This window comes from Mobula hypostoma, chromosome 4 (assembly GCF_963921235.1).
Source record: "Mobula hypostoma chromosome 4, sMobHyp1.1, whole genome shotgun sequence".
Lineage (NCBI taxonomy): Eukaryota > Metazoa > Chordata > Chondrichthyes > Myliobatiformes > Myliobatidae > Mobula > Mobula hypostoma.
In genome coordinates this window covers 156,772,529-156,797,784 of record NC_086100.1, presented here as the reverse complement: position 1 = coordinate 156,797,784, position 25,256 = coordinate 156,772,529, and the positions used below count along the sequence as shown (strand labels likewise).

Sequence of the window (25,256 nt, the reverse complement as noted above, 5' to 3'; positions counted from 1 at the left end):
CTGTTCTACTTGACCTGCCATTGCCAGCACTGAAATGGTTAAATTCATATTTTGCAATCCTACTTTGTTGGTGTAATTATAAAGATTTATCCATAATATTGAAATATTTTCCTTCAGATAATCAGTAAAATTTAAAATGGAGTAAAAACAGATTATGAAAGAAAGCCAATCTATCAGACAGTTACACATTGCTGTCTGTCCAATTAGGCTGTTCCACACAGTAGTTACTCATGTAAAACTGCTGATATGCTCTACACAAACAAGTTCTGAAGAGGGACTCAGCAATGTACTGAGGGTTCAAACACATCAAGAAAAGTTAGAAAAATTCTGACAAGTGATATCTATCGCAAAGCTTAAAGAATCAAATTTTCAGAAACTATAAGACATTGACTTTGTCAATTCAAGTACCATATTCAAGCAATGCTTAATGCATGTCTTACCAAGACCTAGTTCTACCTGGGCTGTATAAAAAGACTAACAATTACAAAGCAAGATACAAACATTTTTCTTTTGACTGCAATCATTAATCTAAGATCTTCCTTTAAATTATAATTCTATCATCTTACATATTAGTCACATTTTTAAAAACAATTGATACATTATCTATAATAAACTAAAATTTAAATTATGAATCACTACTTATCTCCTCTTGGTCTTTATATTTAAGCCTAACATTATACTCTCTTATCTTCTTTGACACTGCTGAATATAGAAAGCAGTGTTTCAACTCTGCTATACTCCTATCTATTCCAAATATCAGACAAGCCTTGTTTTTAATGCTGATGTATCCTGTTTTCTCCTCTCTTTGTTTCTGAGCCTCACCCCAGTATTTCTTTAACATGTTTTGTTTTTTACCTTGAGTCTCCTTACATAAGCCAACTGTTCAGAGGACCTACAAAGTACAGTAGGGCACCTTAAAAATGTACCACTGATGTTTCTGAGTTAAGTACCTTCTCTCTTAAATATTTTGAAATTCAAACAATGCAATGCCATCTACTCAAAGGTAATTGATCACTTACCACAGAAATGGACTTGTTCAACTGTATAAACTCTGAGCTTTGACGACGTCTGATAAGCAATCAGCATCGAGGTACTGTACAAAGCTAAATTATATGAGCTCTTTCAGTGCACAAGAACAAGTGGCCTGTTGCTTTAATATCTGTTAGCCTAAACAGAATGCAAAACCACATCTTTCCTTGATAAGGGGGGCAGGGTATCAGATTGCAGGCTGCTAACAAATCAGCATTTTCCACATCTGTGTTTGAGTTCAAACCTGGAAGCAATGATTTGCATTCACATGACAGTCACGAGTGTGAAAGAAGTGGAGAAAGTTATTGTCCAAACTGTTTTATGTATTTGCTTAGGAGCTGAAATTATGTCAGAAAGTGATCTTGCATTCTACCATGAAGTTATGGTACTCAAGCAGGGCCATTTTCACTGGCTGGTAATAAGTAACTTTGAAAGCCAGGGAAATGTGAAGGATGTAATGTCTTTGTCTCCAACAAGCTCCCCCAACAGGCCAGTGCTACCAAAAGTGGTGGTGGAAACACATATAATAAAGGCATTTAAGAGGCTCTTGGGTGGGCACATGAATATGTAGAGAATGGTGGGAAATGGACCATGTGCAGACAGAAGTCATTGGATGCTTGTTCATTATTTGCTGTGTCGTATGACCTGGGCGATCATGGTCTTTCCATGACCATGGTTGTTGTTGGCAAATTTTTCTACAGAAGTGGTTTGCCATTGCCTTCTTCTGGGCAGTGTCTTTACAAGACAGATTGGAATCTCCCTAGAGCATGGGGTTTAGACGGGGTGAAGTTTGTTAGGTGTGTTTAGGAAGGTTTCTTGACACAATATGTAGATAAGCCTACAAGAGGAGAGACTGTACTTGATTTGGTATTGGGAGATGAACCTGGTCAGGTGTCAGATCTCTCAGTGGGAGAGCATTTTGGAGAAGGTGATCATAATTCTATCTCCTTTACAATAGCGTTGGAGAGAGATAGGAACAGAGAAGTTAGAAAAGTGTTTAATTGGAGTAAGGGGAATTATGAGGCTATCACGCAGGAAATTAGAAGCTTAAATTGGGAACAGATGTTCTCAGGGAAAAGTACGGAAGAAATGTGGCAAATGTTCAGGGGATATTTGTGTGGAGTTCTGCATAGGTACGTTCCAATGAGACAGGGAAGTTATGGTAGGGTACAGGAACCGTGGTGTACAAAGGCTGTAATAAATCTAGTCAAGGAGAAAAGAAAAACTTACAAAAGGTTCAGAGAGCTAGGTAATGTTAGAGATCTGGAAGATTATAAGGCTTATAGGAAGGAGTTTAAAAAGGAAATTAGGAGAGCCAGAAGGGGCCATGAGAAGGCCTTGGCGGGCAGGATTAAGGAAAACCCCAAGACATTCTACAAGTATGTGGAGCAAGAGGATAAGACGTGAAAGAATAGGACCTATGAAGTGTGACAGTGGGAAAGTGTATATGGAACCGGAGGAAATAGCAGAGGTACTTAATGAATACTTTACTTCAGTATTCACTATGGAAAAGGATCTTGGTGATTGTAGTGCTAACTTGTAGCAGACTGAAAAGCTTGAGCATGTAGATATTAAGAAAGAGGATGTGCTGGAGCTTTTGGAAAGCATCAAGTTGGATAAGTTGCCGGGATCGGATGAGATGTATCCCAGGCTACTGTGGGAGGTGAGGGAGGAGATTGCTGAGTCTCTGGCGATGATCTTTGAATCATCAATGGGGACGGGAGAGGTTCCGGAGGATTGGAGGGTTGTGGATGTTGTTCCTTTATTCAAGAAAGGGAGTAGAGATAGCCCAGGAAATTATAGACCAGTGGGTCTTACTTCAGTGGTTGGTAAGTTAGAATAGTACAGCACAGTACAGGCCCTTCGGCCCACAATGTTGTGCCGACCCTCAAACCCTGCCTCCCATATAAGCCCCCCCTTAGATTCCTCCATATACCTGTCTAGTAGTCTCTTAAACTGCACTAGTGTATCTGCCTCCACCACCGACTCAGGCAGTGCATTCCACGCACCAACCACTCTCTGAGTAAAAAACCTTCCTCTAATATCCCCCCTGAACTTCCCACCCCTTACCTTAAAGCCATGTCCTCTTGTATTGAGCAGTGGTGCCCTGGGGAAGAGGCGCTGACTATCCACTCTATCTATTCCTCTTATTATCTTGTACACCTCTATCATGTCTCTTCTCATCCTCCTTCTCTCCAAAGAGTAAAGCCCTAGCTCCCTTAATCTCTGATCATAATACATACTTTCTAAACCAGGCAGCATCCTGGTAAATCTCTTCTGTACCCTTTCCAATGCTTCCACATCCTTCCTATAGTGAGGTGACCAGAACTGGACACAGTACTCCAAGTGTGGCCTAACCAGAGTTTTATAGAGCTGCATCATTACATCGTGACTCTTAAACTCTATCCCTCGACTTATGAAAGCTAACACCCCATAAGCTTTCTTCACTACCCTATCCACCTGTGAGGCAACTTTCAGGGATCTGTGGACATGTACCCAGAGATCCCTCTGCTCCTCCACACTACCAAGTATTCTGCCATTTACTTTGTACTCTGCCTTGGAGATTGTTCTTCCAAAGTGTACCACCTCACACTTCTCCGGGTTGAACTCCATCTGCCACTTCTCAGCCCACTTCTGCATCCTATCAATGTCTCTCTGCAATCTTTGACAATCCTCTACACTATCTACAACACCACCAACCTTTGTGTCGTCTGCAAACTTGCCAACCCACCCTTCTACCCCCACATCCAGGTCGTTAATAAAAATCACGAAAAGTAGAGGTCCCAGAACAGATCCTTGTGGGACACCACTAGTCACAATCCTCCAATCTGAATGTACTCCCTCCACCACCACCCTCTGCCTTCTGCAGGCAAGCCAATTCTGAATCCACCTGGCCAAACTTCCCTGGATCCCATGTCTTCTAACTTTCTGAATAAGCCTACCATGTGGAACCTTGTCAAATGCCTTACTAAAATCCATATAGATCACATCCTCTGCACTACCCTCATCTATATGCCTGGTCACCTCCTCAAAGAACTCTATCAGGCTTGTTAGACACGATCTGCCCTTCACAAATGCCTATAGATCCTATCTCTAAGAATCTTTTCCAACAGCTTTCCCACCACAGACGTAAGGCTCACTGGTCTATAATTACCCCGACTATCCCTACTACCTTTTTTGAACAAGGGAACAACATTCGCCTCCCTCCAATCCTCTGGTACCATTCCCGTGGACAACGAGGACATAAAGATCCTAGCCAGAGGCTCAGCAATCTCTTCTCTCACCTTGTGGAGCAGCCTGGGGAATATTCTGTCAGGCCCCAGGGACTTATCTGTCCTAATGTATTTTAACAACTCCAACACCTCCTCTCCCTTAATATTAACATGCTCCAGAACATCAACCTCACTCATATCATCCTCACCATCATTAAGTTCCCTCTCATTGGTGAATACCGAAGAGAAGTATTCATTGAGGACCTCGCTCACTTCCACAGCCTCCAGGCACATCTTCCCACCTTTATCTCTAATTGGTCCTACCTTCACTCCTGTCATCCTTTTTTTCTTCACATAATTGAAGAATGCCTTGGGGTTTTCCTTTACCCTACTCGCCAAGGCCTTCTCATACCCCCTTCTTGCTCTTCTCAGCCCCTTCTTAAGCTCCTTTCTTGTTTCCCTATATTCCTCAATAGACCCATCTGATCCTTGCTTCCTAAACCTCATGTAGGCTGCCTTCTTCCACCTGACTAGATTTTCCACCTCACTTGTCACCCATGGTTCCTTCACCCTACCATTCTTTATCTTCCTCACCGGGACAAATTTATCCCTTACATCCCGCAAGAGATCCCTAAACATCGACCACATGTCCATAGTACATTTCCCTGCAAAAACATCATCCCAATTCGCACCCGCAAGTTCTAGCCTTATAGCCTCATAATTTGCCTTTCCCCAATTAAAAATTTTCCTGTCCTCTTTGATTCTATCCTTTTCCATGATAATTATAAAGGCCAGGGAGTGGAGGTCACCCCCCAGATGCTCACCCACTGAGAGATCTGTGACCTGACCCGGTTCATTACCTAGTACTAGATCTAGTATGACATTCCCCCTGGTTGGCCTGTCCACATACTGTGATAGGAATCCATCCTGGACACTTAACAAACTCTGCCCCATCTAAACCCTTGGAACTAATCAGATGCCAATCAATATTAGGGAAGTTAAAGTCACCCATGATAACAACCCTGTTATTTTTGCACCTTTCCAAAATCTGCCTCCCAATCTGCTCCTCTGTATCTCTGCTGCTACCAGGGGGCCTATAGAATACCCCCAGTAGAGTAACTGCTCCCTTCCTGTTCCTGACTTCCACCCATATTGACTCAAAAGAGGATCCTGCTACATTACCCACCCTTTCTGTAGCTGTAATAGTATCCCTGACCAGTAATGCCACCCCTCCTCCGCTTTTTCTGCCCTCTCTATCCCTTTTAAAGCACTGAAATCCAGGAATATTGAGAATCCATTCCTGCCCTGGTGCCAGCCAAGTCTCTGTAATGGCCACTACATCATAATTCCATGTTTGTATCCAAGCTCTCAGTTCATCACCTTTGTTCCTGATGCTTCTTGCATTGAGGTACACACATTTCAGCCCTTCTACCTTACTGTCTTTACACCGTTTATTCTGCTTCTCTTTCCTCAAAGCCTCTCTGTATGTTAGATCTGGCTTTACTCCATGCACTTCTTTCACTGCTCTATTGCTCTGGGTCCCATCCCCCTCGCAAATTAGTTTAAACCCTCCCAAACCATGCTAGCAAACCTACCTGCAAGGATATTGCTCCCCCACGAGTTCAGGTGCAACCCATCCAATCTGTACAGGTCCCACCTTCCCCAGGAGAGTTCCCAATGATCTAAAAAATCTAAAACCCTGCTCCCTGCACCAACTCCTCAGCCACGCATTCAACTGCCATCTCCTCCAATTCTTACCATCTCTGTCACGTAGCACTGGCAGCAATCCTGAGAACGTCACCCTTGAGGTCCTGTTCTTCAGCCTTCTGCCTAATTCCCGAAACTCATACTTCAGGACCTCATCCCTCTTCCTGCCTATGTCGTTGGTCTCAACATGTACCACGACTTCTGGTTGCTTTCCCTCTCATACCATGATGTCGTGCATCCGGTCAGAGACATCCCGGACCCTGGCACCCGGGAGACAACAAACCATGCGGGTGTCCTTCTCACGTCCACAAAATCTCCTGTCTGCTCCCCTGACTATAGAGTCTCCAATGACGACAGCTCTCCTCTTCTCCGTCCCACCCTTCTGCACCACAGGGTCAGACTCAGTGCTGGAGGCCCTGCCACTGTGGCTCACACCTGGTCGGTCGTCCCCGCCAACGGTATCCAGGACGGTAAACTTAATATTCAGGGGAATGGCTACAGGGGTGCTCTGCACTACCTGTCTGCTCACCTTCGCTTTCCCCCCTCTGACTGTCACCTAACAACTTGCTTCCGACAGCCTAGGTGTGACTACCTCCCTGTAGCTCTCATCTATGACTGCCTCATTCTCCCTTATGAGTCGAAGGTCATCCAGCTGCTGCTCCAGATTCCTTACACGGTCTTCCAGATCGCCCAGCCGTATGCACTTCTGGCAGATGTGACTCTGCGGGAGAGGGGCATTCCCCCAAGACTGCCACATCTCACATGAGATGCACATCGCCATCTCAGGAGGCATCGTAAAGACTAACTGCGAGCTACCTTGTCCTCCGCCTCTTCGAGTCAAAGCCTCAAAGCTCCACTCCTTCACTGGCCCACTCACGCTCTGGCCACTTTCCATGGAGAGGATCCTGAGAGGCAGGATTTATGAACATTTGGAGAGGTATAATGTGATTAGGATTAGGAATAGTCAGCATGGCTTTGTCAAGGGCAGGTCGTGCCTTACGAGCCTGATTGAATTTTTTGAGGATGTGACTAAACACATTGATGAAGGAAGAGCAGTAGATGTAGTGTATATGGATTTCAGTAAGGCATTTGATAAGATGCCCCATACAAGGCTTATTGAGAAAGTAAGGAGGCATGGAATCCAAGGGGACATTGCTTTGTGGATCCAGAATTGGCTTGTCCACAGAAAGCAAAGAATGGTTGTAGACGGGTCATATTCTGCATGGAGATCGGTGACCAGTGGTGTGCCTCAGGGATCTGTTCTGGGACCCTTACTGTTTGTGATTTTTATAAATGACCTGGATGAGGAAGTGGGAAGATGGGTGAGTAAATTTGCCGATGACACAAAGCTTGGGGGTGTTGTGGATAGTGTAGAGGGCTGTCAGAGGTTACAGCAGGACATTGATAGGATACAAAACAGGGCTGAGAAGTGGGAGATGTAGTTCAACCCAGGTAAGTGTGAGGTGGTTCATTTTGGTAGGTCAAATATGATGGCAGAATATAGTATTAATGGTCAGACTCTTGGCGGTGTGGAGGATCAGAGGGATCTTGTGGTCCAAGTCCATAGGACGCTCAAAGCAGCTGCGCAGGTTGACTCTGTGGTTAAGAAGGCATATGGTGTATTGGCCTTCATTAATTGTGGAATTGAATTTCAGAGCCTAGAGGTAATGTTGCAGCTATATGGGACCCTGGTCAGACCCCACTTGGAGTACTGTGCTCAGTTCTGGTCGCCTCACTACAGGAAGGATGTGGAAGCCATAGAAAGGGTGCAGAGGAGATTTACAAGGATGTTGCCTGGATTGGGGAGCATGCCTTATGAAAAGATGTTGAGTGAACTCAGCCTTTTCTCCTTGAAGCGACAGAGGATGAGAGGTAACCTGACAGAGGTGTATAAGATGATGAGAGGCATTGATTGTGTGGATAGTAAGAGGCTTTTTTCCAGGGCTGAAATGGTTGCCACAAGAGGACACAGGTTTAAGGTGCTGGGGAGTGGGTACAAAGGAGATGTCAGGGGTAAGTTTTTTATGCAGAGAGTGGTGAGTGCATGGAATGGGCTGCCGGTAACGGTGGTGGAGGCGGATACGAAAGGGTCTTTTAAGAGACTCCTGGACAGGTACATGGAGCTTAGAAAAATAGAGGGCTATGGGTAAGCCTAGTAATTTCTAAGGTAGGGACATGTTCGGCACAACTTTGTGGGCCGAAGGGCCTGTATTTTGCTGTAGGTTTTCTATGTTTCTATGTTCTATGTTTCTAAGACAGAAGACACCAGCCATTATCAATACTCTACTGAGATTGTCTGTTTGGTGTCAGTGGTCACATAACCAGGACTTATGATATGCACCAGCTGCTCGTACGACCATCCACTACCTGCTCCCAAGGCTTCACGTGACCCTGATTGGGTGTCTAAGCAAGTGCTACACCTTGCCCAAGGGTGACCTACAGGCCAGTGGAAGAAAGGAGTGCCTTACACCTCCTTTGGTAGAGACATACAGTATCTCCACCCCACCACCCACACTGATTAATTATCTTAATGTTCAGTATAACATGTGGGACTACAGTCCTATTCCTGTAAGTGTGATATATATTCTATGTTGCGTGAGGGAACAGGACCTCCGGTCCACCGAGATGATGCCACCATCAAACCCAAATTACAGTAATCCTATTTTACTCTCCTTACATTCTAATCTGTTCCCCCTTACTCACCTGGACACTGAGGGAAAATTAAACAGTGCAAGGAATGCCCTGTCAGCCGTAGTGGTAGAGGCAGATACATTAGGGACATTCAAGAAACTCTTAGATAGGCACATGGATGATAGAAAAATGGTGAGCTATGTAGGAGGGAAGGGTTAGATTGATCTTAGAGTCGGTTAGAAGGCTGGCACAGCATTGTGGGCCGAAGGGCCTGTACTGTGCTATAATGTTCTATGTTCTAAACTGGCCAATTAAACTAGCAATATTTGGGATCTGTGAAAGAGCTGGTGCCCCTAGGAAAATACGTGGAGCCAAAGGGAGAATGTGCTAATTCTTATGGAAACAGCACCAGAGATCGGAATGGAATCCAGGCTGCTGGAGTTGTGAGGAAGCAGCCTGTTAGCTGCACCACTGTGCTGCTCAAGTAGTCAACAAGCTCCTGAGGGTTGCCAATATTACACGAAAGACATCACTGTTTCCTTTCTCCACTGCAGAGTTCAATTTAAACAATTATATATAATATGGAATAAAAAAACTAGTATCAGTTTATACAACCTGACACTAATGAACTGTCATAAATTCCATCTGGTTCCTCTAGAATGGAAAGCTACAATTCTATCCAGTCTGTCCTCTACGTTGACACTCACCTGCCTCTCTGTTCAACGATAATCACCAACCTTACAGCAACATCCAAAGTTCTGGTAACTACCAAAGTTAACATTTCTGCTGGTGATAGTTGAAAGACTTTTCCTACAACTACAACCTAAGCAGATACCTGTCCAGTGAACTGAATAAAAAAATTCACAACACTGTCCTGGTTAGAGAAAGACCAATAATGCTGAAGATTTTTCATTCTCAAATAAATTGATCTCATGCTTCGAGCTCAGGGGAGGCTCTTGATTGCCCATTCTTCAGAGATCTAAGATGCAAAACTTATCAAGGGAGGGAAACATCCACCGGAAGAAACAATGAAAAACTCATCAACTGTAACTCAGTTCTTGGCAGTAGTGTCCATGAATCCACAGCAAACTATCCTGACCACATTGAATCGGCTATATGCCTTATTTATTGTATATGTAAACATAAACACAAGATCTTGATTGCAGATGGCATTCCTTCTAAAGTTCTAAAACCTCATTGCCCACATCCCAGAACTGAGGGCTATGCCAGGTGTTCTCACAAACCCTGCAATGTGACCATCTTTTATAAAGGAGACAAATCTGATTGCACTAATTACAGAGCTCCTCCCTCCATCCCCACAGTGCCTATCAGAGTAAATAACTTCAGAGTCCTCCATAGTTATAACTATATAACAATTACAGCACGGAAACAGGCCATCTTAGCCCTTCTAGTCCGTGCCGAACTCTTATTCTCACCGAGTCCCACCGACCTGGACTCAGCCTATAACCCTCCTTACCTTTCCTGTCCATATAGCTATCCAATTTAACCATAAATGACAACATCGAACCTGCCTCAACAACTTCTGCTGTAAGCTCGTTCCACACAGCTACCACTCTCTGAGTAAAGAAGTTCCCCCTCATGTTACCCCCAAGCTTTTCCCCATTAACTCTCAACTCATGTCCTCTTGTTTGAATCTCCCCCACTCTCAATGGAAAAAGCCTATTCATGTCAACTCTATCAATCCCCCTCATAATTTTAAATATCTCTATCAAGTCCCCCCTCAACCTTCTATGCTCCAAAGAATAAAGACTCAACTTGTTCTATTTTTCTCTGTAACTTAGGAGATGAAATCCAGGTAACATTCTAACATTACATCCCAACTCCTATACTCAGTGCTCTGATTTATAAAAGGTCAGCATACCAAAAGCATTCTTCACCAGCCTATCCACATGAGATTCCACTTTCAGGGAACTATGCACCATTATTCCTAGATCCCTCTGTTCTACTGCATTCTTCAATGCCCCACCATTTACCATGTATGTCCTATTTTGATTAGTCCTACCAAAATGTAGCACCTCACATTTATCAGCATTAAACTACATCTGCCATCTTTCAGCCCACTCTTCTAACTGGCCTAAATCTCCCTGCAAGCTTTGAAAACCTGCTTCATTATCCACAACTCCACCTATCTTAGTATCATCTGCATACTTACTCATCCAATTTACCACCCCATCATCCAGATCATTAATTTATATGACCAACAACATTGGACCCAGTACAGATCCCTGAGGCACAGCACTAGACACCGGCCTCCAATCTGACAAACAGTTATCCACCACTATTCTCTGGCATCTCCCATCTAGCCACTGCTGAATCCATTTTACTACTTCAATATTAATACCTAACGATTGAACCTTCCTAACTAACCTTCCATGTGGAACCTTGTCAAAGGTCTTACTGAAGTCCATATAGACAACATCCACCGCTTTAACCTCGTTAACTTTCCTAGTAACCTCTTCAAAAAATTCTGTAAGATTTGTCAAACATGATCTTCCACGCACAAGTCCATGTTGACTGTTCCCAATCAGACCGTCTATCCAGATAATAATATATACCATCTCTAAGAATACTTCCCATCAATCTACCCACCACTGACGTCAAACTCACAGGCCGATAATTGCTAGGTTTACTTTTAGAACTCTTTTTAAACAATGGAACAACATGAGCAATACGCCAATCCTCCGGCACCATCCCTGTTTCGAATGACATTTGAAATATTTCTGTCAGAGCCCCTTCTACTTCCACACTAACTTCCCTCAAGGTCCTAGGGAATATCCTGTCAGGACCCGGAAACTTATCCACTTTTATATTCCTTAAAAGTGCCAGTACTTCCTCTTCTTTAATCGTCATAGTTTCCATAACTACCCTGCTTGTTTCCCTTACCTTACACAATTCAATATCCTTCTCCTTAGTGAATACTGAAGAAAAGAAATTGTTCAAAATCTCCCCCATCTCTTTTGGCTCCGCACATAGCCGTCCACTCTGATTCTCTAAGGGACCAATTTTATCCCTCACGATCCTTTTGCTATTAATATAACTGTAGAAACCCTTGGGATTTATTTTCACCCTACTTGCCAAGCGACCTCATATCTTCTTTTAGCTTTCCTAATTTCTTTCTTAAGATTCTTTTTACATTCTTTATATTCCTCGAGCACCTCATTTACTCCAAGCTGCCTATATTTATTGTAAATCTCTCTCTTTTTCCGAACCAAGTTTCCAATATTCCTTGAAAACCATGGCTCTCTCAAACTTTTAACCTTTCCTTTCAACCTAACAGGAACATAAAGATTCTGTACCCTCAAAATTTTACCTTTAAATGACCTCCATTTCTCTATTACATCCTTCCCATAAAACAAATTGTCCCAATCCACTCCTTCTAAATCCTTTCGCATCTCCTCAAAGTTAACCTTTCTCCAATCAAAAATCTCAACTCTGGGTCTAGTCCTATCCTTCTCCATAATTATATTGAAACTAATGGCATTGTGGTCACTGGACCCGAAGTGCTCCCCAACACATACCTCCGTCACCTGACCTATCTCATTCCCTAATAGGAGATCCAACACTGCCCCTTCTCTAGTTGGTACCTGTATGTATTGCTGCAAAAAACTATCTTGCACACATTTTGCAAACTCTAAACCATCCAGCCCTTTTACAGAATGGATTTCCCAGTCTATGTGTGGAAAATCAAAATCTCCCACAATCACAACCTTGTGCTTACTACAAATATCTGCTATCTCCTTACAAATTTGCTCCTCCAATTCTCACTCCCCATTAGTTGCTTCCTTCCAGTGGCCAAAGAGCTGCTTCTTAAATCACAGTGAGTATTCTGTCCATCTAGAGGCACACTGACATGATCTTCAACAGGATTCAAAATCAGAATTTAAAAGAAAAAAGTTTAATATCACTGCCACATGTCATGAAATTTATAGTTTCGAGGGTGCCATACATTGCAATACATAATAATAATAATTTTAAAAACCTATAAATTACAATAAATATATATAAAAATCAAACTAAATAAGTAGTGGAAAAAGAGTGAGAAAAAATAGTGAGATAGTGTTTATTGTCCATTCAGAAATCTGATGTCAGAGGGAAAGAAGCTGCTCCTGAAACATTGAGTGTGTACCTCCTCCTTGATGGTAACAATGAGAAGTGGCACATTCTGGGTGATGGGGGTCCTTAATGATGCCTTTTTGAGGCATCACCTTTTGAAGGTATCCTAGATGGTGTGGAGGCTAGTGTCCATGATAGAGCTGGCTGAGTTTACAATTTTCTACTGCTTTTTCTGATCTCCTATGCAGTGACTCCTCCATACATAGCAGATGATGATGCAGCCAATTAGAATGCCATCCACAATACATCCGTAGAAATTTGTGAGTGTCTTTGGTGACATACCAATTCTCCTGAAACTTCTAATGAAATATAACCACTGTCCTGCCTTTGTAATTGCAACAATGTTGGGCCCAGGATAGATCTTCAGAGATCTTGACAGCCAGGAACTTGAAACTGCTCACCTTTTCCTCTTCTGAGCCCTCGATGAGGACTGGTGTGTGTTCCCTTGACTTCCTGAAGTCCACAATCAATTCCTTGGTCTTATTGACATTGAGTTCAAGGTTGTGGCTGTGACACCACTCATCAAGCTGATAGATCTCACTTCTCCATGCTTCCTCATCAGCATCAGAAATTCTGCCAACAATAGTTGTGTCATTGGCAAACTTATAGATGGTGTATGTGTTGTGCCTAGCCTCACAGTAGTAGGTGTAGAGAGTAGAGCAGTGGGCTAAGCACACATCCTTGAGATGTGCCAGTGTTGATTCTTAGCGAGAGGAGGTGTTATTTCCGATCTGTACAGTCTATGGTCTCCTAGTGAGGAAGTCAGGATACAGTTGCAGAGGGAGATACAGAGGTTCAGGTTTTGGAGCTTGTCGATTAGAACTAAGGGTATGATGCTGTTGAACACTGAGTGGTAATCAATAAACAGAAGCCTGATGTAGGTATTGCTATTGTCCAGGTGATCCAAGTCCAGTGAGGTTGCATCCACTGTAGACCTTTTGTGGAGATTGGAAAATTGCAGCAGGTCCAGATCCTTGCTTAGACAGGAGTTGATTCTAGCCATGATCAACCTTGCAAAGCACTTCATCATAGTAGATGTGAGTGGGTTTGGGTTTTGGGTATTTGATCCTCCACAATATTCCACTTTGAAATTTAAACTGGAGATGGCAGTTTCTTTTTACGAGGTCGAGTTGTGAGCTCAACATCAACCCGGTACGGATGGAGAGCGCGCTCGGGAGCGGTCTGTCACTGGATCGAACTCAGGAACTCCATTCTCGAGCCAGGCGCCGATCTCACTGCGCCTCAGCTACTGATAAGCACTGAGGCTTCTTTTGGGCATTAATTGTTGCCCTTTTGAAGCAGGTGGGAACCTCCGATTGCAGCAGTGAGAGATTTAAGATCCTTGAACTCTCCCACCAGTTGATTGGCACAGGCTTTCAAGGCCCCACCAGGTACACCACCAGGGCCTGATGCCTTGCAAGAGTTCGCCCCCTTGAAAGATGTTCTGATGTTGGCCTCAGAGACAGAGATCACAGGGTCACCAGATGCTTCAGGGATTCACACAGGTGTAGTTTTATTTTCCCTTTCAAAGCGTGCATTAAAGGTGTTGAGCTCATCTGAGAGTGAAGCATAACAGCCATTCACGATGTTAGGTTTCACTTTATGAGTCTAAGGCCTGCAAACCTTAGATTATGATGACACAGTCCTCTTTTATTGTCATTTAGTAATGCATGCATTAAGAAATGATACAATATTTCCTCTGGTGTGATATCACAAAACACAGGACAGACCAAGCCTGAAAAAAACTAACAAAACCACATAATTATAACATATAGTTACAACAGTGCAACAATAGCATAACTTGATGAAGAAGTCCATGAGCACAGTAAAACGTTCAAAGTCTCTCAAATGTCCCACATCTCACGCAGACGGGAGAAGGAAGAAAAACTCTCCCTGCCATACCTGACCACGGTCCGACTCTGAGTCATCCGAAAACTTCGAGCTCTGATCAGCTCTCTGACACCGAGTACTGAGCGCCATCTCTATCCGAACGATTCTGCCTCCATCTTGGTCGCCAACAGCAGGCAAAGCCAGTGATTTTGAGGACTTCCCTCCGAAAGATTCCCGATCACGCAGTAACAACAGCAGTGATCTGGCGTTTCAGAAATTTTTCCAGATGTTCCTCTGTGATTTCACGTCCATCTCCATCAAATCAGAATTGTCCATGGCCCCTATTTAATGGATATGGTATCATTTTTCACAGGAGGGCTACGCACGCGTGGCGCGCTGCTCTCTCTCCTCCCGCCGACTTCTGTAATGCCAGAGCTGATGTGCAATCGATTGTATCTCTAACCTCAAATGGAATTGTTTCTTCACTCTTAAAATAGTCTTCCTGGACTTCTTGTATAGTTCTGGATCACAGGTCTTGAATGCCACAGATAAGGTTCCCAGCAAATTACGAATCCCCTGGTTCATCCATGGCTTTAGGGTTGAGTATGTCTAGTATGTTCTTGAAGGCATACACTCTCCCAAACAGGTTTTTTTTGAAGTCATTGATAATTGTGGCACATTGATTCAGATTCGATGATGAATCCCTGAATATCGTCCGGTCCACTGACTCAAAGTAGTCCTCTAAACGCTCCTCCACCTCCCTTGATCATACCTTCTTAGTCCTTTCCGTTGGTGTAATGATCTTTAGACTGTCTATACACTGAGAATAGAAGTACAGCTGGATAATTGGGCTTTCCAAAGTCTGGGCATGGGATGGCAAGGTAAGGGTTCTTGATAGTGGTATAATAGTGGTTAGGTGTGTTGGTTCCTTTGGTTCCTCAGGTGGTAGTTGTTCAGAGACTTCTTCAAATTATCATGGTTGAAATCCTCTGCCATAATAGTGAAGGTATCAGGGTATGCAGTTTCGTGGCTGCTGATTATGTTGAGAAATCCATGAGCTGGCATCAACAACTGGATGTGGCCTTTATTAAAGCTCTCACTATGGGTGCTTAGCCTAAGCATGAATGTGATAACACTGGCAATCAAAGGGAAAGTGAAACATGCTTCTTTTATTTGGATGTCTACAAAAATTTTGTTTACATCTTACCTCTCTATATGAAGGCATGCAAACTGAACTTAACTAACAGGTCCAAAATGCACAATCTCAGTGTAGACTGGCAGCAAACATTATTACCCATGCAGTTTTCTCAATCATTATTGCCATAGCACTGCATCTCATCTCCAACAAGTCTTCTGTTGACTAACCTACAGGACAAATGAGAAACTGCACAAACTCTGTCATCTTCAGAACCTCAGTCATCAAGTTGCAGCGTGCATACAAGTTGGTCAGAGGATGAGCTCCAAGTCAGTGTCAGCTTGTTCACCAAAACCATGAGAGAATTTGGGCTTATACTTAACGGCAGCCCCAATATGTAATACTGTCCTCTAACAAAAGTTTTTGTTATTTTTGTCATTTTCTTTATTCATAGAGCTAATTCGAGGTGCAATGAAATTCCTTGTTCAGGTGAAACTCACAGATTAGAGATTATGCAAGGTGATATTAAATACAATGAGTGAAAAACACAGAATGGTGCAAAGTAGAGCACAGCAAAAAGTAGTGCAAAAAGAGATGCTAAAGTAACAAAAATGGAAGAGGTTGAATTAAGAGTCTGAGCATGTGGCAATTTTGATAATCTCAACACATTGATGATAAATTTCAAGGATCGCAGACCCTTTATTCATCAGAATCAGAATCAGAATCCTTTATTATCGCCAAGTATGTGGACGCACACAGGGAATTTGGTGCCGGTTTCCCTGAGCTCTCGCTGTACAGAATCAAAAAGCAAACAATAGTGCAAATAATCGTGAACTATATACAATGAAGTATACCTGTGTATGTACAGGTGGACTTGGTTTATAATAGACTAAAATTCAAGTGTTCATAAGACTGATGGCATATGGAAAGAAACTGTTCTTGTACCTATGTGTCCTGGCATACAGTGATCTAAAGCGCCTACCAGAAGGAAGGAGTTGGAACAGGTGATGTCCAGGGTGTGATGGGTCTACAATGATGCTGCTTGTTCGCTTCCTGACTCTAGATGCATATAAGTCCTGGATCAAGGGCAGCTTCATACCAATAATCCTTTCCGCAGCCCTCGCGGTTCTTTGGAGTCTATTCTTGTCTTGTTTGGTAGCTGATCCAAACCAGACAGTGATGGACGAACAGAGAACAGACTGGATTATTCCTGAGTAGAATTGAATCAGCAGCTCCTGAGGCAGGTTGTACTTCCTGAGTTGACGTAGGAAATACAACCACTGCTGAGCCTTTTGATAAGAGTGTCCACGTTGGGTGTCCACTTCAGGTCCTGGGAGATTGTGACACCCAGAAACCTGAAGGTCTCCATAGCAGACATAATACTGTTGAGTATAGTTGGTGGGGGGAGTACTGGGGGGGCTCCTCCTGAAGTCCACTGTCATCTCCACAGTCTTGAGCGTATTTAGCTCCAGATTGTTCTGACCACACCAGAGGCAATATAGAAATTTGCTGTGGTTTGTTGGTCAGGGCGTGACATGCACCAGACAAACATTTAACAATTATAAACAATAGAAATTTATATAAAAAATAAAGTTAGATATCAAAGTACAGATATGGAATAAAATGTGTATAACTCGATAAATACCAGCATGCATTTACATTGTAAACAGCACTATAAAAAGTGTTTTAAAGTGTTTACAAAGCAGTGCGGTGAAGATGTTAATAGATAGAGGGGGAGAGGGGGCTAAGTAGATTGGTTGATCAGATTAACTGCCTCTGGGAATAAACTTTTAAGATGGTGTGAAGTTTTTGTTTTAATAACCCCGTAGAGCTTTCCAGAAGGGAGCTTCTGAAAAAGGCGGTTTGCAGGAGGGGTACAGTCCATAATGATTTTTTTCCTGCCCACTTCTTAGTCCTGGGCGCATTCAAGTCCTGCAGTGATAGTAAACTGCAGCCAGTGACTTTTTCTGTTGACCTGACACTTCACTGTAGTTTTGTAAATTGTGGGAGGATGCTGCAGCAAACCAGACAATAATGGCTGATGTGCGAATGCTCTCAATGATGGCAGTGTAGAATTGCACCAGTATGTTCTGGGAAGATGAAGTTTTACCATCTGCTGCATGAAGTACATCCCCTGCTGAGCCCTTTTTTGTTAATTCACCGGCACCTTCTGTGTATGTGGACAGCCTTTAGCCATCTGAGGAAAAAACTGAAGATGAGAACATTAAACAAAGCTCATTTCTTGTATGCCTCTGAAATATAGACTATTTACAGCAGACATTTAAAAGCACTGGAGAGAAGTCACATATGCTGTGCTGCAGAATTCCCCAGGAACGAGCTCCCCCTGCTGCATCATGTTAATTAACATCAGTGTACTCCCCAGGCCAATATCTCTGAGTAAACTTCAGATTCCACTCTGACGATGCAGCTCACCAGATTTCCAGTCCCTTCAAACAGATACTCTACTGTGAGCTCCATCATTGCCAGGGCTGACAAAAATATTCACAACATGCCAAATGAAGTTCAGTAGCGTGCGAATAGCGGCATGCCTCTAAAATTTATCTGAGGTGATAGCTTTTAAGGTTTATCTGGAAGGAGTGAGAAGTGAAGAGATTTAGGGTGGGAAATCAAGACCATTGGTCTACCGTGGGTCAACTGAACTGATTTCCATCTCCTGTATATTTCTGAGACATGGACTATGCATCAGGGATGTGTCCAGTGGGGTCAACTGAGACCTCAGGTAATAATAAGCCCCAGGCAGTTTACTGCTGAGGTTAGGTCCTTGGAAAGCCCTGACAGCCTTTAAAAATGGCAGAGCTAGGCAGCTTTGCCTCCTAAAAGAGCCGAGTTACAATCTAAAATTTTTATATCCTGACATTAAAAGTTATTTAGAAATAATTAGAATAGATGTAACTAAAAATTAAGCTCTTACAAATGGAAGAATAAAATTAATTAAAGCACATTAAAATGTCAATAAATAACTGTTTCCTTCTCGTCTCCAGGCTGGGAAAGGAAAGGACTCTCTACACCAGGTCTTCGCAGTATGGGATCAGAGAGGCAGATTCCCCAGTATGATATCAGGAATCTTCAGTAAGTCCTATCTACAAAGGAGCAGTTGACAGGTTTACAGTTGGAAATACCAATCCTAACAAGCACAATTAAGTCCGTAAGAGCACAAGATATAGGAGCAGAATTAGGCAATTCAGCCCATCAAGTATGCTCTGCCATCCTATCATGTCTGATTTATTATCCCTCTCAACCCCATTCTCTTGCCTTCTCACCGTAACTTTTGATACCCTTACTAATCAAGAACCTATAAACTCTGCTTTAAATATACCCAAAGACTTTGCCTCCACAGTCATTTGTGGCATTGAATTCCAAAGATTCACCATCCTCTGGCTATGGAGATTTAGTCTATTATATCCATATCACTCAGAATATTTTCATAAATTTCTGACAAATCAAAAGCCTCTCAAATGAAGTATATCCAACTGCCAGAGTTAAGGTAACTGTAATGAATTCTTCTGGCACCACATCATCACATCTTATTGATTATCCTGTGACACACCAGGTAAAGTGCTGCAGAAGTCTACTATTAAGATAAAAAGTGTTGAAAGATTAATGTATATATTGGGCAATGTGGAATAAATAAATATGCGTTCAAATAGATTAAGAGCAAATTTTGGAGAACGAGAACTCATTCAAATAATAATCAATACCTTGACCTGACTTCCAAAAGGAAGAGATGAATAATCATGTAGATGATGAAGGGTGTAACTGAAGAAAGTAGACTTTGCCTTGAACAGACAGAAACAAACTTTTTGTTTTTGCCAAAATCTTACAGAATGCGGAACCTGGGGCAACAACAGTTAGAAACAGGTCTGTCATTATGAGATAGAACATGTCCTTTAAACAGTTTGGAATCTTGATTTATTTTGTAAATTGGAATATTAGAAACAAAATTTGAGTGATCCAACCTTTTCCAATTCAATCTCATACACTCCTTAACTTCCTCTCTACCTCAATTCTTTTCCTGGTGAAAAATACATTTTGAGTTATTTCTACTGAAAATCTACATCCCCAATCATAACCACACTCCACCACTTCATCAATTGCTCCTTGTCGTTTCCTGATTAAATGCTCCATGTTCCTACCTCCTTTCCACAAGGCCCCATCATCCACAAACAGTGACTTACCTATGTACCTTCACTGGTACCTTTGCGAAGACATAATTGAACATTATGATGAAAAGTAATGGGCTAATCATATTACCTTGAGGTGTGCCATTTCCCACTATGTTTTGTTTTGATAATTCTGATCCAATCCGAACTTGAATTTTTCTGCCAAGCAAAAAATCTTTAATCCAATTAAAAACTCTCTCACCAACCCCCATCTTGTGCAGTTTAATTAATAATCCTTCCTTCCACATCATATCATAGGCTTTTTCTATGTCAAAAAACACTGCAACTGCTGACTCTTTATTTGCCTGGGCCTTTCTTATTTCAGTCTCTAACCTTATCACTGAGTCCATGGAATTCCTTCCCTTCCTAAAACCACTCTGACATCTTGCCGGCATTCCCCTCTTCTCAAGCTCATACGATAACCCTTCTGCTATCTAACCTATAAAGAGGCTTTGAGGAAAGAGAAGTAGAATAAAGGGTATAAAGGTAGTAAGGTAGAAGGGCTAAAGTGTGTGTACTTCAATGCAAGAAGCATCAGGAACAAAGATGATGGTAACAAACCGGGTCAGGTCACAGATCTCTCAGTGGGTGAACATCTGGGAGACAGTGACCACTGCTCCCTGGCCTTTAGCATTATCATGGAGAAGGACAGAATCAGAGAGGACAGGAAAATTTTTAATTGGGGAAGGGCAAATTATGAGGCTATAAGGCTAGAACTTGCGGATGTGAATTGGGATGACATTTTTGCAGGGAAACGTGCTATGGACATGTGGTCGATGTTTAGGGATCTCTTGCAGGATGTTAGGGATAAGTTTGTCCCGGTGAAGAAGGTAAAGAATGGCAGGGTGAAGGAACTATGGGTAACGAGTGAGGTGGAAAATCTAGTCAGGTAGAAGAAGGCAGCATACATGAGGTTTAGGAAGCAAAGATCAGATGGGTCTACTGAGGAATATAGGGTAGCAAGAAAGGAGCTTAAGAAGGGGCTGAGGAGAGCAAGAAGGGGGCATGAGAAGGCCTTGGTGAGTAGGGTAAAGGAAAACCCCAAGGCATTCACATAAACGAAAGGATGGCAGGAGTAAAGGTAGGACCAATTAGAGATAAAGGCGGGAAGATGTGCCTGGAGGCTGTGGAAGTGAGTGAGATCCTCAATGAATACTTCTCTTCAGTATTCAACAATGAGAGGGAACTTCATGACAGTGAGGACAATATGAGTGAGGTTGATGTTCTGGAGCATGTTGATATTAAGGGAGAGGAGGTGTTGGAGTGTTAAAATACATTAGGACGGATAAGTCCCCAGGGCCTGACAGAATATTCCCCAGGCTGCTCCATGAGGCGAGGAAAGAGACTGCTGAGCCTCTGGCTAGGATCTTTCTGTCCTCGTTGTCCACAGGAATGGTATCGGACGATTGGAGGGAGGTGAATGTTGTCCCCTTTTTCAAAAAAGGTAGTAGGGATAGTCCAGGTAATTATAGACCAGTGAGCCTTACATCTGTGTTGGGAAAGCTGTTGGAAAAGATTCTTAGAGATAGGATCTATGGGCATTTAGAGAATCATGGTCTGATCAGGGACAGTCAGCATGGCTTTGTGAAGGGCAGATCGTGTCTAACTAGCCTGATAGAGCTTTTTGAGGAGGTGACCAGACATATAGATGAGGGTAGTGCAGTGGATGTGATCTACATGGATTTTAGTAAGGCATTTGACAAGGTTCCACACTTTATTCAGAAAGTTAGAAGGCATGGGATCCAGGGAAGTTTGGTCAGGTGGATTCAGAATTGGCTTGCCTGCAGAAAGCAGAGAGTCATGGTGGAGGGAGTACATTCGGATTGGAGGGTTGTGACTAGTGGTGTCCCACAAGGATCTGTTCTGGGACCCCTACTTTTCGTGATTTTTATTAACGACCTGGATGTGGGGATAGAAGGGTGGGTTGGCAAGTTTGCAGACGACACAAAGGTTGGTGGTGTTGTGGATAGTGTAGAGGATTGTCGAAGATTGCAGAGAGACATTGATAGGATGCAGAAGTGGGCTGAGAAGTGGCAGATGGAGTTCAACCCGGAGAAGTGTGAGGTAGTACACATTGGAAGGACAAACTCCAAGGCAGAGTACAAAGTAAATGGCAGGATACTTGGTAGTGTGGCGGAGCAGAGGGATCTGGGGGTACATGTCCACAGATCCCTGAAAGTTGCCTCACAGGTAGATAGGATAGTTAAGAAAGCTTATGGGGTGTTAGCTTTAATAAGTCGAGGGATAGAGTTTAAGAGTCACGAGGTAATGATGCAGCTCTATAAAACTCTGGGTAAGCCACACTTGGAGTACTGTGTCCATTTCTGGTCACCTCACTATAGGAAGGATGTGGAAGCGTTGGAAAGAGTACAGAGGAGATTTACCAGGATGCTGCCTGGTTTAGAGAGTATGCATTATGATCAGTGATTAAGGGAGCTAGGGCTTTACTCTTTGGAGAGAAGGAGGATGAGAGGAGACATGATAGAGGTGTACAAGATAATAAGAGGAATAGTCAGAGTGGATAGCCAGCGCCTCTTCCCCAGGGCATCACTGCTCAATACAAGAGGACGTGGCTTTAAGGTAAGGGGTGGGAAGTTCAAGGGGGATATTAGAGGAAGGTTTTTTATTCAGAGAGTGGTTGGTACGTGGAATGCACTGCCTGAGTCAGTGGTGGAGGCAGATACACTAGTGAAATTTAAGAGACTACTAGACAGGTATATGGAGGAATTTAAGGTGGGGGGGTTATATGGGAGGCAGGGTTTAAGGGTCGGCACAACACTGTGGGCCAAAGGGCCTGTACTGTGCTATACTATTCTATGTTCTATGTTATCATCCTTTTCATTATCTTGCATATATTTGATGTTAATGCTATTGGTCTGTAGCTAGTGGGTTTTGACAGATCCTTGCAACACACACAAAAACTGCTGGTGGAACGCAACAGGCCAGGCAGCATCTATAGGAAGAGGCCCGAAATGTTGACTGTACCTCTTCCTATAGATGCTGCCTGGCCTGCTGCGTTCCATCAGCATTTTTTGTGTGTGTTGCTTGAATTTCCAGCATCCGCAGATTTCCTCGTGTCTGCGTTTGACAGATCCTCGCCGGGTTTCCTTATTGGAATTACTACTACTCCTTTCCATGCACTTGGTAATCTTCCCTCCTCCCACACTCTGTTATAAAAATGCAGCAACTTCAAGAACGCTCCTTCTCCTAGATTTTTTAGCATAACATAGCATATCAGATCTTTCCCTGGGGAGGTTGGTCTCAATCTCTTTATTGCTCTCACCATTTCTGGGAACGTAAATGAATCATCAATTATATCATCAGTTTCTTCACTCCTGTTTAACACACCTGGGTGTTGACTTATTGTTCTTTCCCTTCTCCTTCTCCCTTCTTCAGACAAATTTTCTGAACTGTGCATCTGTACAAACGACTTGGCCAGGATCTCAGCCTTATCCCTACTGGAAACTGCTGTTTCCTCCTCCGATATCATTACTGGATATTCCCATTCCCTTCTATCTCCCCCCATCCTCTTAATCATTCCTCATACCTCTCCCACAGGTGTTGTTCTTCCTATTTTGTTGCAAAAACTCCTCCAACTTGCCCTTTTAGCTTGACGTATAGTTCTTCTCACCACTGCCCGTGCCTTCTTATATTGAATCAAATGCTGCATATTGTGTGTTCTTTTAATTAGCCTGAATGCTCTATTTCTGTTTTTAACAGCCTGACAACAATCCTCTGTCCACCACGGTACCAGTTTACTATTCATCTTATTTTTACTCCTGGGTATAGATCCTTCTGCTGCCATAATAATTGCTGAAGTCACCTGACTGTTTAATTCATCTATATTTCCAGAAATGTCAATCCTTGTCAATGCTTCTTCACTCAACTTCTGGAACTTACCCCAATCTGCTTTTCCAAACACCCACTTCGGAATTCCACCACCTGGTCTTACTTCAACTCTTTCACCCACTGAACATAAAACTGGGTACTGATCACTGCCTACTGTTGAAGCAGTCCAAACTCCCCAGTTACTAACACCAGCCAAGGTATAAGACACTAACGTAATATCTAATACTGACTCAGTTCCTGTTGTTATGTTTATCTTCGTTCCTCTACCATCATTCATACACACCAAATCCCTTTCTTCCATCAAATCTTCAATTATTTTTCCATTTGAATCTGTAATCGGATCCCCCCATATTGTGCTGTGGGCATTGAAATCTGCACACCACACTACTTTATGTCTGTTTTGTCCTTGTATCCTTAATAGGCTGTCCAAATCCAACCTTTTACATGGATTGTAGTAGTTAATTATAACCACTTCCTCCCCTCTCTCCCACACTTCCACCACTATGTATCCCTGATCATCTCCTTTTTCCAGTACCCTATATGCTATACCTTGCTTGATTAATATAGCACAACCCCCTCCTCTCCCTAGATTTCTAGCTTTCCTTATCATTGTATACCCATATACCACAAAGTCTAAAAGTTGGTTTCAACCAAGTTTCCTGAATACACACTGCATCTGGTTTTACAACCATTTCTTTAGTAAAGTGCTTGAATTCCTGGCTATTGGCCAGTAAGCTCCTTGCATTCCATTGTAAAAGGATCACCATAATTAGTATTAACCAACCCATGACACTTCCTGGCTTGACTGATTAGTGAGGTTCTCCCTCACTTCTTCCCATATCAGTCCTGCTAACCCAAAATGGTTCACTGCTGCTTTGACCACCAGCTGAATTTTATCACTTTTTGACTTTACCTCAGCCATACAATTAGTCACTCCTGCAATGAATGTTACTAGAGCCTTTTAGTCTACATAAATCCTGTCATTTGTTCTTTGTTGCATCTCTCGCATCCCTATTGCTCCCTGTTCATTAGGAGCATTATTCTGTTCTCTTGACATTCTTACAGCTTCAGCATAAGTGATCTTTCTTTTCATTCTTATTTCTTGAACTTTGTTCTCCCGTCTCATAACGTCACACCCACTATATGCCATAGTATGACCTCCTCCACAATTGCAGCATTTTGGTTGCACTCCTGTTCCGCACTTTCCATATTCATGATCACCCCCACATCTAGCACATCTCCTCTGCCTTTTACAGTTTCTTGCTATGTGTCCAAACTGTTTTGGACACATAGCACCTCAATGGCTTTGGCACATACACCCTTACTGGGTAACTCATGAAACCCAGGAACACCTTCCTTGGCACTCTTTCTTCTTCAAATTCAATCAATACTGTTTCACTTTCCTTTATCATTCCCTCCTTTGCTGTTTTCAGTCTTTGAATATTCATTACTTTTCCTCCTTTGATATTCCTCTTTAACTCCTCCATATTTATACTCATTGGTACCCCCGTGATCACTCCTTTACATCCACCGCCATTTCGTGCTCCC

General features: G+C 42.8%; 1 protein-coding gene across 4 annotated transcripts in view; it reads right to left on the bottom strand.

The window, feature by feature from the left end:
* Positions 1-25,256, bottom strand: part of LOC134345702 (uncharacterized) — a 127,348-nt gene that overhangs the window by 41,767 nt on the left and 60,325 nt on the right. Inside the window, exon 1 of one of the 4 annotated variants that reach the window (XM_063046796.1) lies at positions 1,020-1,150. The exons of the other annotated variants lie outside the window; for them this stretch is intronic. The gene's annotated coding sequence lies outside the window, so the exon portion shown is untranslated. Of the gene's footprint in view, positions 1-1,019; positions 1,151-25,256 lie in introns of those variants that run through there. 4 annotated transcript variants of the gene reach the window in all.